The sequence below is a fragment of the Cynocephalus volans genome, chromosome 5, assembly GCF_027409185.1.
Source record: "Cynocephalus volans isolate mCynVol1 chromosome 5, mCynVol1.pri, whole genome shotgun sequence".
Classification (NCBI taxonomy): Eukaryota; Metazoa; Chordata; class Mammalia; order Dermoptera; family Cynocephalidae; genus Cynocephalus; species Cynocephalus volans.
The window spans coordinates 130,895,457-130,910,837 of NC_084464.1; the positions used below are offsets into that span (position 1 = coordinate 130,895,457).

The window sequence follows — 15,381 nt, forward strand, 5'->3', positions numbered from 1 at the left end:
GTCAGACACAAAAAAGACAAATATTTCATGATCTCACTCACATGAGGAATCTGAAAAAAAACGTGGTTCTCATAGAAGTAGAAAGTGGAATACTGGTCAGCAGAGGTGGGGCAGGGAGAGAGGAAGAAAAGTGGTGGACAAAACTATGCTGTCTACCTTACCTGAACTATTGTGGATACACGTGTGTATTGAAACGACATACTGTATCCCACAAATGTGTACAAGAGAATGTTAAAAAAGAAAGAAGAGAAAAGAAAGGTTCTCTACGTAAGATTTGGGGACCATAGCTTCCAAACATCAGCAAATAACTGGTCACGCTCCCTGCTAACTGCTGTGTTCTCTGTCATTTTAATATTCGCTCATTGCTCTAAGGGTATGTTTTTCTGAGCCGTCCACTTTGGTAGCCAGTAACCACATGTGGCTTCTGAACACTTGAAATGTAGCTAGTCCAAATCGATAGAAACACTGGATTTCAAAGACTTAATGTGCAAAAAAGAACATAAAATACGTCATTAACAATTTTTTAATAATGATTACAGGTTGAAATTATAATATTGTGGATATTTTGGGTTAAATAAAATATACTACTAACATCAATTTCACCTGCTTCTTTTTACTTCTTTTAATGTGACTACTAGAAAATTAAAAATTACATATGTGGTTCATATATTTCTATTGGAATGTGCTGTGTTAGATGCTAGGAGTTTCCTCCTACCAAATTCTAATCATTCTCACTTTCAATTCTATTGTCATCAAGTTGTCTTTGGAAATGATGTTTCCCCTGTGGAATGTGATCAGTCTCTTAGTTTAGCATTCAGGCATGAGTCTCAGTCAATCAGCAGGCAAAGTTTCACCCATGCAATGCTGCCCCATGTTTCCAAGTGCACAGCTGACTTATAAAACTTCCCAGTATTAGTAAATTTGCCACCTGCTGAGGGCAGCAATTGAATTCTATCCAGAATGCAATTAACTTTCAACATTTTTCTTCAACTTTTACTGTCTTGTTCGGTTTTGCACCATGAGAAAAACATTGGTAGAAAAAGCTATAAAAATGATTAGTCATTTATATAACAAATCATCATGTGTCAGGTACAGTAAAAAAGAAAAAAAAAGTAAATGCCATAAGAGAAATCCAAAGGAACTTAGTAAATATTTTTAGCATTTGACTCTTCAGGCAGTTTTTGCACAACTTTCAATTCCATTTTATTTCTAAGCAAGAGAAAGCTAACACATAAAGCTACTTCATGGCTTTCAATGCTATGGGGCCTATAAATACCCAATAAGTAGGAAACAAAGATGTTTTAAGAGAAAAATGAATTTTAAGTATAGTTTTAATTTAACCCCTGGTTATTAGTTGATTTATTTTTTTAGCAAATATTTGGAAGGACACCCTCAAAGTATTTACTAAATTCCTGTGTCTCTGTCCTAGTTATCATGTAGGTTAAAATGAGAGGCACAAGTTAACTCCTCCAAAGAAACAGCCATCACATCCCAGCATATGTTCAATAGGATATTTCACATTGGAATGGGGAAAAATATTATGTTTTTCCTCCTCTTGTTTTATATTTTGAGAAATGTCATTAACACTAAGGTCACAATGAAGATAATCTATTCCTAGTACTGAAGGCCTGGAAAGAATCTCCAAATGAATTGGGAGAAAATAAAATGAAAACTAGGTATTTTTACATAAAGCAAAATAAATTTTCCCTAAATTTTAAGTGTTTTTATGATAACATATGGCGATATCTCATAGATCTCCCCACCTGAGATCAAATACAAGGATACAGACTGTGAAATTCCTGGGGAGGATAGCAGGGTCAGCCAGATCCTCAAAAATGCCTCCATCACTCATGAAGTCAGCACAGGGGCAGGAGAATCACAGAGAATTGGATTCAAAGCCTAACATACTGTGCTTGGAGTCCCTGGCATCACTTGGGATAGGCAAGATTATGCTGTTGTACCTCCAACCCCCAGACTTTACAGCAATGAAAGTTTGTCACTTGTGGCATATCCATCTTGGGGCCCTGCTCCTCATCCTCCCTACACAAAGACATGGCTCCAACATCCAGAATGCTGCCAGTCATTGCTGAAAAAGAAAGAGGGATGAAGGGAATTGCATACTGGATCTTCAATGCGCATGTCACTCCTGCTCACATTTCAGGGGTCAAAGCCAGTCTCATGTCCACAGCTAACTTCAAGGGAGTGGAGAAGTACAATCCTGCTGATTGTTCAGAGGAAAAGAACTGATTAAACTGGTGAGCAGAGGTAACATTCAAACTCGTAACTCTGGGTTTCTTGTTATATGAGAACATAGCTTTTCTTATAGTTTTGGCCAGTTTGAGATACAGTTTTCTGTTAGTTCAAGCCAAAACCATATTAACTGATACATCAGAACATCCAATTCTCAAACTAGAGAATGGTTTTCTAAATGACAACCCTTCAACAATGAAAGAGAAATTAAGACACTCCCAGACAGACAAAAACAGAATGGCCAGTAGCAGACCTTCTCTACCAGAAATACCAAAGCTAGTTCCTCCAGCTGAAGTGAGAGAATATTAGACAGTAACTCAAATCCAAACAGAAATATAAACAGCACTAGTAAAGGTCATTACATAGTTAAATATGAGACAGTATAAAATATATTTTATGTTTATAACTTTTTCTTTCCCTCATCTTATTTAAAGTACAATGGCATGAAGCAATAATTATAAATCTGTGTTGATGGGCATATACTGTATAAAAATGTAGTTTTGTGTGACAATGATTGCACAAAAGGTGGGGAAGAGTTATAGGGAAGCAAAATTTTTTATATGTTATAGTAATTAAACTGGTATCAGTCCAAACTAGATTATTATACATTAAGATGATGTCAATTTTCATCCCCAAGATAAACACTAAGAAAATAACTCAAAAAATATAGTAAAAGAAGCAAGGGAAAATAAAATGGTACAATAGAAAATATCTACTTAATATTTAAAAGGGCCATAACAAAGGAATAAAGTAATAAATTTTAAAAAGATGACATATAGAAAACACATAGCAAAATAGCAGATATACATCTTACCTTATCAGTAATTACATTAAGTAATTGGCAGATTGGATTTTAAAAATGATCCAACTATAGACTGTCTACAAGAGACATAATTTAGATTCAAAGACATAAATAGGTTGAAAGTAAAAAGATGGAAAAAGATATTGCACACAAGCAGTAACCAAATGAGAGATGGAGTAGCTATCCTGATAACAGATAAAATGAACTTTAAGACAAAAATTGTTCTTGGATATAAAGGAGGATATTTTATTTTATTTTATTTTATTTTGTCCGTTTTTGTGACCACGCTCAACCAGTGAGCGAACCAGCCATCCCTATATAGGATCCGAACCCGCGGCAGGAGCACTGCTGCGTTCCCAGCGCCTCACTCTCCCGAGTGAGCCACGGGGTCGGCCCAAGGAGGATATTTTATAATGTGAAGAGGGTCACATCAGGAAGATATAACAATTATAAACTTACATATACCTAACAACAGAGCCCTAAAACTCATGAGGCAAAAACAGACAGAACTGAAGAAATAGACAATTCAGCAATGATAGTTGCTGAATCCCACTTCAATAATGAATATCCCTACTAGACGGATGATAAAGACAAGAAACTAGAAAACTTGAACAGCTGCTGTTCCTGGAGAAGACAGCATAGATTGTGGAAACTTGTAATCAGAAATAATGAATGCACCATAAAATGAAGACCTCTTAGCAGATGAAATCAGAAGGAATTTTGAAGAAATTAATTGATAGGATTAAATTACTTACTTAAAACTCTTAAAGCGAAAAACAAAACCAACCAACCAAACAAAAATAAATGTAGATTAAACTGACAAAGGTAAAATTATCTATACATCCAAAGATACCATTAAAAGCTTCCAAATTGAGGGGGTTTTCAAGATGGCGGCGGCTGCGGCGGCTGGCGCGGAGTAGCTGAGGTGAAAAAGGTGGCCACTGGGCCTCAGGCAGCCCGGAAACTTATGGACCTTCCTCTCGCCATCTCTTAAGGGAGGACTGCTGCTGCTGACCGGTCATGGGGGGTGACCACCACTTTGCCCCCCGGCAGGAGAGGCTGCCTCATTTACAGGCAACAGCTTTAAAGTGTGGAGCAGGAAAAGAACTGTTTCTTAGCTGCAAAAGCGAGTCTCGAAACAGGGAACACAGCGCCAGCGCTGCTGTGGATGCAGCCAGGATCCCGGAGGCCGGGACCGCGCTGAAGGCGGCCAGCTGCCCTATTCAGGATTCGAGGTTTCAGGCTGGCATTAAAGAAGATTCCTGGGAGCGCCCGAGCGGCGCCGCGACTGAACAGCCCGAGGCGGCAGCGGCCGAGAACTGGGAAAGGCGGCAAACCAGAGACAGAGAGCGAGCACCCGACCTGGCACAGCACTGTGAGTGATCCCTGGCATAGCTCTGTTTGGGGGGTGCATGCCCACGCGGCTCCCACCTGCACCACCAGGCCACTCACCTACCAGTGCTGCCTCCATTTTCCCAGGTGCGGGCAGCTCCGCCCTGCTCGGCCATCACTGAGCCCTCCCACTTGCTTGGCCTGGCGCCGGGCTTTCCGGAGCCTGCGGACCGGCCTCGGCTCCAACTCCCTCCGCGGTTCTCTGGCGGGGCTGGTGGCAGGGGTGTCCCGGGCCGGTGTCGGGAGGGCAAGGTAGTACCCGTCACGCCACCATACCCTGGACACCGGCCCCAGGTAAACTCCCTGTTACTGGGAGGCAGACACCATCTCTGCGGCCACCAGTTTGGTAAAAAGCCTAACGAATTTCTGGTTGGGAATAGTGTGGTAGGAGAGCTCCCAGGTCCGCTTGAACCGGCCGGAGACCAGGCTGCAGGTGGGCGCTAGACTCGGTTTATACTGGGGGGATACAAAGGTGAACAAGACCCGAGAAAGATCTACATAGTGCTACAAAGGCACCCAGAGAGACCGGTCGTCTGTGCCCAGCAGAAACCTGGTAGACTTCCTGGGCGAGGCGGTGCCGAGCAGGGTCTTGAAGGCCCAGCTGATAGACGAGGGGTGCAGAAGACACGCCCCAGCCCAGCACAGTGCGCACAGAGTGGGGAGACGTGCGGCCAGGGAGGCGGAGACTCGACAGAAACCACACACCCGGTGGGGTCCCCACTGCACGATCTAACAGCCTGGGCCAGAGCACACGGAACAGGGAGAAGTCCTGCACGGGAAGTGAAAGCTCAACAGAGATCACACACCCTGTGGTACGTGATCCACCAGCCCAGCAGAGTCCAAGCTGACCAGAAAGGTGGATCCCCGGAGAAGCCCAATACCCGAGGCAACCACACACACAAGGCACTAGAGGCCAACTGAGCAGTCACGGAGGGAGCCATACCAAATTGGCAACCACAGCAACATCCTAGTTAGTCATTAGTCTTAAACCGGTGAACTGTGAAACCCCCGGCCACAATGAATAAACACCAAAAAAAAGATACCAGAAATACAAAAAATCAAGAAAGTACACCACCAAAAGTTAATAAATCTCAAACTCTAGATCCTATAGAACAAGAAGCCCTTGAAATGACTGACAAGGAATTTCGAGTGATAATTATAAGGAAACTGAATGAGTACAAGAAAACTCAGCTAGACATCATGATGAAATGAGGAAAAGTATACAGGATCTGAAAGAGGAAATGTACAAGGAAATCAATGTCCTGAAAAAAAACGTAGCAGAACTTGCTGAACTGAAGAAGTTATTCAACAAAATAAAAAACACAACGGAGAGTTTAACCAGCAGGCTTGTCGAAGTTGAAGAGAGAACCTCTGAACTTGAAGATGGGCTGTTTGAAATAACACAAGCAGACAAAAAGAAAGAAAAAAGAATCAAGGACATTGAAGAAAATCTGAGAGAGATATCAGACAACCATAAGCGATCAAATATCCGAGTAATGGGTATTCCAGAAGGGGAGGAAAATGGAGATTCCATTGAAAACATATTCAACAAAATAGTGACGGAAAACTTCCCAGGTATAGGAAAAGTCACAGATCTTCAGATCCAGGAAGCTCAACGATCTCCAAATGTATTCAACCCAAAAAGGCCTTCTCCAAGACATGTCATAGTCAAATTGGCAAAACTCAGAGATAAAGAGAGAATCTTAAAAGCTGCAAGAGAGAAGCGTCAAATCACCTATAAGGGAGCCCCAATCAGGTTAACATCAGACTTTTCATCACAAACCCTAAAAGCTAGAAAGGAATGGGATGATATTTTCAAAATACTAAAAGACAAAGATTGCCAGCCAAGAATACTCTACCCTGCAAGGCTATCCTTCCGAAATGAGGGGCAAATAGTATATTTCTCAGACAAACAAAAACTACGGGAGTTCACTACCACAAGACCACCCTTACAAGAAATCCTCAAGGGAGTACTGGGTTTGGTTCCTGAAAAATAACTACCACTGCCATAAAAACCTAAGAAAAATCTAAACCCGCTAGTATAATAAAAATGGCATTCATGAAGAGAAAACAAGCTAACAAAAACACTATCTACAACCTAAGGAACCAACAAACACAGAAAACAAACGGTAAATCAGAAAGCAAGGAACAAAAGACACCTAAGACAACCAAACAACCAATAAAATGCTAGGAATAAATCAACACCTTTCAATAACAACTCTTAATGTAAAAGGCTTAAATTTCCCAATTAAAAGACACAGACTGGCTGACTGGATCAAAAAGCAGGACCCAACTATATGCTGCCTACAAGAGACCCACCTCACCCATAAAGATTCACATAGACTAAGAGTGAAAGGATGGAAAAAGATTTACCATGCAAACAGAAAAGAAAAACGAGCTGGAGTAGCTATTCTTATATCTGACAAAATAGACTTTAAACTAAAAACCATAAAAAGAGACAATGAGGGACACTACTTAATGATAAAAGGACTGATCCATCAAGAAGACATAACAATCATAAATATGTATGCACCCAATGTTGGAGCAGCCAGATTTATAAAACAAACTCTATTAGACCTAAAGAAGGAAATAGACACTAATACCATAATAGCAGGGGACCTGAACACCCCACTATCAATATTAGACAGATCATCTAGGCAAAGAATCAGTAGAGAAACACAAGATCTAAACAATACTCTAGACAAATTGGAATTGGCAGATATCTACAGAACATTCCACCCAACAACCTCAGAATATTCATTCTTCTCAGCAGCACATGGATCATTCTCCAGGATAGATCACATATTAGGTCACAAATCAAGTCTCAATAAATTCAAAAAAATTGGAATTATCCCATGTATCTTCTCAGACCACAATGGATTAAAACTAGAAATTAATAACAAACGAAACTCTGGAAAATATACAAACACATGGAAATTAAACAGCATTCTACTTAATGACATATGGGTCCAAGAAGAAATCAAGCAGGAAATCAAAAAATTTATTGAAACTAATGAAAACAATGATACATCATACCAAAACCTGTGGGATACTGCAAAAGCAGTATTGAGGGGAAAATTTATCGCATTAAACGCTCACTTCAGAAGAATAGAAAGATGGCAAGTGAACAACCTAACACTTCACCTTAAAGAACTAGAAAAACAAGAACAATCCAAACCTAAAGTTAGCAGACGGAAAGAAATCATTAAGATCAGAGCAGAACTGAATGAAATTGAAAACCAAAAAACAATTCAAAAGATCAACAAATCAAAAAGTTGGTTTTTTGAAAAGATAAATAAAATGGACAAACCATTAGCATGGCTAACAAAAAAAAGAAGAGAGAAGACTCAAATAACCAAAATTAGAAATGAAAAAGGCGATATTACAACTGATTCCTCTGAAATACAAGGAATCATTCGAGACTACTATAAACAACTATACGCCAACAAATTTGAAAATCTGGAGGAAATGGATAAATTTCTGGACACACACAAGCTCCCAAAACTGAACCATGAAGACGTAGAAAATTTGAACAGACCAATAACAATAAAGGAGATTGAAGCTGTTATCAGTAGGCTCCCAACAAAGAAAAGCCCAGGACCAGATGGATTCACAGCAGAATTTTACCAAACATTCAAAGAGGAATTGACACCGATTCTTTACAAACTATTCCAAAAGATTGAAACGGACGCAAATCTCCCAAACTCATTCTATGAAGCAAACATCATCCTGATACCAAAACCAGGTAAAGATATAACCAAAAAAGAAAACTGCAGGCCAATATCCTTGATGAATATAGATGCAAAAATCCTCACTAAATTACTAGCAAACAGAATACAGCAACACATACGTAAAATTATTCATCACGATCAAGTGGGATTCATCCCAGGGATGCAAGGTTGGTTCAACATACGCAAATCAATAAATGTGATACACCATATTAATAAACTCAAACACAAGGACCATATGATCATCTCTATAGATGCTGAAAAAGCATTTGATAAAGTTCAGCACTCATTCATGACAAAAACCCTCTATAAGTTAGGTATAGAGGGAAAGTATCTCAACATAATTAAAGCCATATATGCCAAACCCACAGCCAATATCATCCTGAATGGGGAAAAGCTGAAAGCTTTTCCTTTAAGAACAGGAACTAGACAAGGATGCCCACTCTCACCACTCTTATTCAACATAGTGTTGGAAGTACTAGCCAGAGCAATCAGAGAAGAGAAGGAAATAAAGGGCATCCAGATTGGAAAAGATGAAGTCAAACTGTCCCTGTTTGCAGATGACATGATCCTATATATCGAACAGCCTAAAACCTCTACAAAAAAACTGTTGGAATTGATAAATGATTTCAGCACAGTAGCAGGATACAAAATCAACACACAAAAATCAGTAGCATTTCTTTTCTCCAATAGTGAACATGCAGAAAGAGAAGTCAAGAAAGCCTGCCCATTTACAATAGCCACCAAAAAAATAAAATACTTAGGAATTGAGTTAACCAAGGAGGTGAAAAGTCTCTATAATGAGAACTATAAACCACTGCTGAGAGAAATTAGAGAGGATACAAGAAGATGGAAAGATATCCCATGCTCTTGGATTGGAAGAATCAACATAGTGAAAATGTCCATACTACCCAAAGTGATATACAAATTCAATGCAATCCCCATCAAAATTCCAAAGACATTTTTCTCAGAAATGGAAAAAACTATCCAGACATTTATATGGAACAATAAAAGACCACGCATAGCCAAAGCAATGCTGAGCAAAAAAAATAAAGCTGGAGGCATAACACTACCTGACTTTAAGCTATACTACAAAGCTATAATAACCAAAACAGTATGGTACTGGCATAAAAACAGACACACTGACCAATGGAATAGAATAGAGAATCCAGAAATCAACCCACACACTTACTGTCAGCTGATCTTTGACAAAGGCACCAAGCCTATTCAGTGGCGAAGGGACTGCCTCTTCAGCAAATGGTGCTGGGATAACTGGATATCCATATGCAGGAGAATGAAACTAGATCCATACCTCTCGCCGTATACTAAAATCAACGCAAAATGGATTAAGGATTTAAATATATACCCTGAAACAATAAAACTTCTTAAAGAAAACATAGGAGAAACACTTCAGGAAATAGGACTGGGCACAGACTTCATGAATACGACCCCAAAAGCACGGGCAACCAAAGGAAAAATAAACAAATGGGATTATATCAAACTAAAAAGCTTCTGCACAGCAAAAGAAACAATTAAAAGAGTTAAAAGACAACCAACAGAGTGGGAGAAAATATTTGCTAAATATATATCTGACAAAGGATTAATATCCAGAATATATAAGGAACTCAAACAACTGTACAAGAAGAAAACAAGAAACCCGATTAAAAAATGGGCAAAAGAGCTAAGTAGGCATTTCTCTAAGGAAGATATACAAATGGCCAACAGACATATGAAAAAATGCTCAACATCACTCAGCATCCGGGAAATGCAAATCAAAACCACATTGAGATACCATCTAACCCCAGTTAGGATGGCTAAAATCCAAAAGACTGAACGATAAATGCTGGCGAGGCTGCGGAGAAAAAGGAACTCTCATACATTGTTGGTGGGACTGCAAAATGGTGCAGCCTCTATGGAAAATGGTATGGAGGTTCCTCAAACAATTGCAGATAGATCTACCATACGACCCAGCTATCCCACTGTTGGGTATATACCCAGAGGAATGGAAATCATCAAGTCGAAGGTATACCTGTTTCCCAATGTTTATCACAGCACTCTTTACAATAGCCAAGAGTTGGAACCAGCCCAAATGCCCATCATCGGATGAGTGGATACGGAAAATGTGGTACATCTACACAATGGAATACTACTCAGCTATAAAAACGAATGAAATACTGCCATTTGCAACAACATGGATGGACCTTGAGAGAATTATATTAAGTGAAACAAGTCAGGCACAGAAAGAGAAATACCACATGTTCTCACTTATTGGTGGGAGCTAAAAATTAATATATAAATTCACACACACACACACACACACACAAACGGTGGGGGGGAAGAAGATATAACAACCCCAATTATTTGAAGTTGATACGACAAGCAAACAGAAAGGACATTGTTGGGGGGGAGGGGGGAGGGAGAAGGGAGGGAGGTTGTGGTGATGGGGAGCAATAATCAGCCACAATGTATATCGACAAAATAAAAAAAATAAATAAAAATAAATAAAAAGATAAAAATAAAAGCTTCCAAATTGAGAAAACTTCATTGCAGCTAGAAAAAAACATAGAAAAAGAGATGCACAAGCTCCAGCTGAAACTTCAAAGTCCTTCTTGAACTGCTTCAAGAAAACACAATTATTTTCACCAAATATCCAATTTAGAGAATAAATGAAGACAGAGGAGAATATTTTCATAGTAGATTAAGGTGTCAGCCATGAATGTAAAGAGATGAACACCTGTAAAATTTTTCAGAAAATTTTTCAAGCCACATTTTTTCAGAAAATTTTGAAAAAAATCCCTGGCTATTATCAAAGTCAACTTACTTCCCATGAATGAAATTTTATGATAATAGGTGGGAGCTCTGCCAGCTGAAAGGTACTGCAGTATCTTAAGTAAAGAAAATGCATGCATTCATCAAAAAAGTATTAAGGAAGCAATTAAGCGTTTCAAAAAGTATGTTTACAACTTGATCCTTCAAATGGGGAGTTTGTCAGAGAACCAAGAGAACCACCAAGGAATTCTCTGGATGAAGAGATCCCCAAGAAAGGATGCACATCAGTCTATGACAGTGTGGGGATCCAAGGTCCAGTGCCCCATGGAAACCAGATGCCACCACCCCCATCCCAGGGTCAGGACAACAGAAGCAGGATCTCTCCATCAGGCCCTCTCCATCCTGTCATAGCAGGTCCTCACAAGAGCAAGACAGAGCTTGTCCTGGTACTCCTTGTACTGACATATGCTCAGAACCTTCTTTCAGCCCAGTACTCCCACTTGTATGCAGCACCCCTAGACCAGGTTGTAGTTCTCCTGTAAGAAGCAGATGCTAAAAGTGGTGCTAGGGGTAAGTTCATGAGAAGAGGTCTCTGCCCTTCCCTTTATTCTGAAAATGAGGATGAACCTACCCAGAATCCTCTCTACTGAGGGACTTCCCTGATGCAGGACATCCTCCGCTGGCAATAAAAAATGTCTACACTAGGCACTAGTGATACTAAGTAATAAAAACTAGGTAGCAAAATCCAACATGGAAAGGCATAAGAATAGACTAATAAGCCAATGGAATAAGAGAGAGTGTCCAGAAAACACCCAAGTCTATTTGGGAACTTAGGAGACAGTAAAAGTGGCACCATAAACCAATGAAAAGGATGGATCGCTTAGTAATTGGCTTTAAGAAAGGGGCTTACTACATAGAGATCCCTATTTAATAGTATACACAAAGGTGGACTCCAGGTAATTTAAAGACCTAAACATAGAAGCTAAAATTATAAACTTAAGAAAGAGTAGAAGAGTATCTTTTTGACTTAGAGCATGGGAAAAACTGCTTCCTACAAATTAACTGGAAAAAAATGCCAACCCATTAAAAGTGGGCAATGGATACAATTAGAGAAGTAATTTTCTAGAAGAAACTCAAAAGGCTAACAAACATATGAAGAGACCTTCAGACTCATGAGTTACCCAGGAAAACGCAAATTACAATGAGAATGAGATTACACTTTATATCTATTAGACTTGGCAAAATGTCAAAGACCGGATAATGCCATGGGTTGGTGGGAATACGGGGTCTGCACAGCTGTGGGAGTCAGAGTAGCAAAGTCCTTCCAGAGAGAAATGGGGCAAATGAAGTACATGCGTGACTTGTGCCCCATCAGTTTGTCTCCTGGATGTACAAGCCAAAGAAAGAACTCAGCTCCATAACCAGACGTTATCGTGCTGTTCTCTGCAGCACAATTTGTAGTGGGGCAGAATAGGACTTGAGGTAAGGAGTATTCTTCAGTGGTTAAAATCAATGGACCAGAAATACACATGGCAACATGAATGAATTGTAACAAGAATGTCAGAAAAGTGAAACACAAATGAGGTATAGAATACCATTTACATTAAATCAAATATATGTGAACCCAAAACAACAGTATACATTTTGGAACACTTACAAACAAAAAATATACATATGAAATGTTTTAGAATTGTTGCCACAGGCAGAGGATGGAGAAAGGCAGTTAGGAATGGGGATAAAAAGGAATAAAAACAAGAGAATGGCCTCGCACAGGGCAACAAGGATAATGTGTCAGGAAATGAGGAGTTTGATTTGCTGAACTTTGACTAACCCCTGAGGTTTTTTTACAAGAAATGCTACAGTATAAATTACAATCCAGTATACTGCCATGCAGTTCCATACAATTCCTATATGCTTTTAAAACCAGTGTTTTCATCCTTTAAACAAGATGACAACAACTTACAAAATTACTCAGTTAAGTCTACTGCTTTGAGAATCTAATTATATCTCTGTTTATAAATACACAATGAAATATAGTAAAAGACAATTGAGAAAAGGAAACAGATTTATCGATTCATGGGACCACAAAGTATTTGGACCTGCAACTAAAAGCCAGATGCATAATTGATAGCATAGCTGCAACATTGACTGCATGATCACATGAGGGGTCTTTGAAAAGTACAGAAAAGGATTGTATTGTTTTTTAATTCAATTTTTTTTCCATGAACTTTTTGAAATACTCTTGTACAGTCAGAAACCTGAGGTCTTGAGGTTGGAAAGGCGTTTTAGAACATTGCAAAATAGCCAGCATTTTGTGGGACTGCTCTGGGAACATAGCCTGAGATTCTGGCCAATATAGCTGTCCATACAACATGGTGGTTAGTCTTTTCAGCTGTGGACTATGAGGAAATCCAGGTAAACTGACTCACAGGTGGTGCTTTGGTGTTGCTGATGCTTCAAGTTTTGTAGCTAAAGATACCATAGTTTAAACAGAGCTAAACTGTCATGAGACTGTGGTAGGCAGAGGGTTAGGGATAAAAGATCTGTGGCCTCTGCTCAGACCCGTACAAGTTCTGTAGCAGTTTGGGTTGTTTGCAGAAGCCCAAGTGACAGTACTAAGAAACCCACCCTCTTTCATGGAGACATTTATTTTTAATTTTTTGGTAAATTCTATCCAACTGCCAAAAGAAAAACAATAGAAACAAAACAGAACAAAACAAATGAAAATCTCCTCCCCTCCCTCATCTCTTCCCAAGATCTTCCAGTTTAGCCACATCCACTTCCAGGCCTTTGAGTACATGGCCAGACTTCTGCTTCTTGGCTGCATCAACGCTTTACATCTCAGCAGCACAGAAAATAATTTTTTTCCATATTATGGAAATATTGTGTTCAGTCAAGAAATTTTAAAAGATGTGAGTTACTTAAGCATGTCTTAACCCAAACATCTTTAATATTCAGCAATCTTAAAGACATTGAAAAAGAGCTATCAGAAGAAGTTTAATATGGAGATTGGAAATAATTTAGGCAATCAGTCTGAAGGATAAAATTCCATGAGATAAATTCAATGTATGGGAGTCTCCCCACACCCTACTCTTCTTAGTGTTTTTACATTTGCTTAATCACCATGGAGAGTACAAAATACAGAAACACGTTGTTTCTGTAATATTGTAGTATAAATGTTTTCCCCATACTTTAAAGCTTTTGGCTTTACAGAACACAAGATCATGAAGCTACTGTCTTTAAAGAATCAGCTATTTGCAGCTCCATTTGTAAGAGGGAGAATAGTAAATTCTTACCAATTAGATTTGTTTGCCAGTGAAAATGTTGTCTTTCAGATGTGAACAATGACCACTCTGTAATCTCTTTTTTAGCCCTAGATGGCAGGAAGATCAAATTAAATTCTATTGCAACTGAATTCCTAACCCTGGAACATTCAATTACCTGTTATTTTTGTAGCAAAGGCCCGCAAGTGGGCCTTAGCAGGATTCATCTTATGATTCAAGCATGTCTGGGGGACTGTCTGGAAAGAGCCACGAAGGGTGTAGGTCCATGAAGAGTTAAGGTGTTTTGGAAAGAAACAGAAAGTGTGAGTGTACAAACTGGTTCAAAGATGATGCGTTGACAAAAGAGAGGAGCTTTGATTAGCCTTGTGACCTTTGATCCCATGGGCTTACCCTTGAGTTCTAGTGCTGGGGACAATTACTTAGTGTCCAATTTTACCATTCATCAATTCCAATGAATTTTGGTGGGACATGCACTATAGAAAAACAGAGAAAACTGAATTGTAATATTTTAATTCATTTATAAAGGAACTTCATTTTTAGTGTACTGAAAAATGATTTTTTTTAGAAAATCATTTTATGCATAATGCAATTATGTTCTTTCACAAAGTGACATTTAAGAATACAAAAGTTATTTTAAAATAAATATAATTCTATCTCTATCACAATTTTAGTTTATAATTGGAATTTTACAAAGTTTCTAAAAAGTTACATCACTAGATTTAGGGCACCTTATCTTTTTGTCAAAGAGCAGATGTAGAATTGTATTATCTAAACTGACCTATCACTTGAAAATCTCATTGAAAACTATAATAACATATTTAAACTATACACCTTCATCCAAAATTTTGCATTAAACATGATGCTGGGATGAATGGCTTACAAAATATGATAAAAATATTCCTGTTCCCTGGAGCTTAAAACTAGTACTAATCAAATTGAGGTGAACAAAAGTTTGCTCTATTAACAGCAAATAGATACAGCAGATAAAAAAGAAAATATTCCCTAATGTAAACATGTTTGTGGTGAAGAATTAAGATTTACATATTCATGTTGGATTAAGGTGGAAATAGAATTGGAAGGACATGAGATTTAGCTTCTATTATTGGTAGTTTGCACATCCATCCTTTCAATCTACTTTATTAGTAGAGTTCAATCT

At 38.7% G+C, this 15,381-nt stretch overlaps 1 protein-coding gene across 1 annotated transcript in view; it reads right to left on the reverse strand.

The window, feature by feature from the left end:
* The window catches only part of SAMD3 (sterile alpha motif domain containing 3), a 56,847-nt gene that overhangs the window by 13,366 nt on the left and 28,100 nt on the right, over positions 1-15,381 (reverse strand). The gene's annotated exons all lie outside the window — the stretch shown is intronic.